The sequence below is a fragment of the Manacus vitellinus genome, unplaced genomic scaffold (genome assembly GCF_001715985.3).
Source record: "Manacus vitellinus isolate BGI_N305 unplaced genomic scaffold, ASM171598v3 scaffold_47_pilon, whole genome shotgun sequence".
Classification (NCBI taxonomy): domain Eukaryota; kingdom Metazoa; phylum Chordata; class Aves; order Passeriformes; family Pipridae; genus Manacus; species Manacus vitellinus.
The window spans coordinates 5266430-5268243 of NW_021940585.1; the positions used below are offsets into that span (position 1 = coordinate 5266430).

The 1814-nt window shown below is 60.3% G+C and overlaps 1 protein-coding gene across 1 annotated transcript in view; it reads right to left on the bottom strand.

The window, feature by feature from the left end:
- The window catches only part of FOXP4 (forkhead box P4), a 34494-nt gene that overhangs the window by 12900 nt on the left and 19780 nt on the right, over window positions 1-1814 (bottom strand). The gene's annotated exons all lie outside the window — the stretch shown is intronic.

Sequence of the window (1814 nt, forward strand, 5' to 3'; positions counted from 1 at the left end):
CTGGCCCTAAACTAGTTAGGCAGGACGGGTCCCTGGGGAGGCGCCGAGAAATCCATGAGAATTAAGTGAAGGGGAGAGAATTCAATTAGGGCTGGGGACAGGCAGCTGCTAATCCGAGCCGGGCAGGAGAGGGGAGCTGCCCCGGGGCTGCCCGGCCTCATTAGCGGGGCAGGCGGCTCCGTGACCCCGTGAACCCCCCGAACCCCCCTGTTGGGGCAGACGGTGCCGGCAGGGAGCGAGGGGCTGGAGAGCACCGGCCAAGCCCGTGCTGGAGCACATCCCCCACCTCGCTGCACTCGGGAGTGGGGGCACTTTGCAGCCCCCCAAAGATGTATTTTCATGTCCCTGTCCTTACTGATGAGCACAAGAGCTGTGCTATGGGAAATGTCCTTGTTTTTCCTGAGTGTTATAGGGATTCAGGCCCCGCTGCATGGGGAATGCCAGGGACCTGGCACATCTCCTGATGATCCCCGAGGCTACATCAGCAGGGAACAGCAGACAGACTCTCCATGGCAATCCCAGTCCATGACTGAGTTTGGAATGAGCACGTGCTGCTGTACCCACAGCAGCACCCTGGGCCCATGGGATGCAGGCGGATCCCTGTGGATGCTCAGCCGTGGCTTTGTGAATCGGAGGGAGAGGACGAGATCCAGACACTGCCCTACAAACCCCTACGCTCTGCAAAGTCAGGCACAACCATGAATCCTATCTAGGGCACAGAGACAGTTTAATTCCAGTTTCTTCAGCCTCAGAGGGATATGCAGACCCTCCCTGACCTGTCCACCTCTGGGCCATGGTGGAATTGTCCCCCCCAGCGTCAGGTCTAGATCCTCTCTGGCTCTGCCTCAGCCCTGCACCTCTGAGGCTTAAAGATTAAGGCACAAATCAAAGCAATTTCTGCTCAGTGAAGAGAAATCCCTGTGCTCACCCTCGCTCCTGAGCCAGGAGGGCTTCAGGCCATGGGATCAGCAGGATACAGGAAAACAGGCAGGACCAGGCTGCAGCCAGAGGGCTTCAACAGAGGCAGCTCTGTCCCCCACGGTGTCCCCTCCCGGCAAGAGAAAGCTCTGCCACCACGTGGGATGGACACGAGTGCCCCTGCCTTGGTTAGAAACAGCAGCTGGGATGGGATGGGACAGGATGGGATTCTCCTCCTCTTCCCGGCTCTGCCACCGCCCTCCCCGGGGGCCCCGGGGCAAGCCCGAGCTCTGCTCCAGCACAGCCTCATTCACGTCACTTCCAGACTGTGGAGCAGGAGGAACTGGGAGTGGATGAAGGGATGAAGTCATGAGGATCCCTGCACATGTCCCTGAGCCCCACAGCCTGGCTGGGCTCTCCCAGCCTGGCCTAACCGGAGCTGTGGCCCGTGGAGTCGGACGCCCCAAGCCCCTGGGCAGCCCTGACCCACACATGGTCTGGCAGGGATGGTGTCCAGGTTGAACCTGGACCTTGACACGCTTCAAATCCACATGTGCATCCCTCCAGCTTCACCAGACCACAAACACAGGGACCAGCCCCAGCAATACGAGTCCTGGTGCTGCTCCGAGTCAAACCAAGGACCTTCTCCCCCCGGGGAAGCCAATTTGCCATCGCTGGGGAACAACTGTGGCACCACAGACCTCTAAACCCCAGAGTGATGGCTGAGGAGGTGCACCCACCTGCAGACCCACCCACCAGCCTGCAGGCTCCAAGCCAAGTTCTCCCTGGAGAAGGTGGGTTGGGGAGAGCCTGGATTACAGCCCCAGCCTCACGGAAAACCTCACGTGCCAGTCCTCACCCCGCGAGCTCTGCTTCCCTCAGAAAAGCCACCCGAG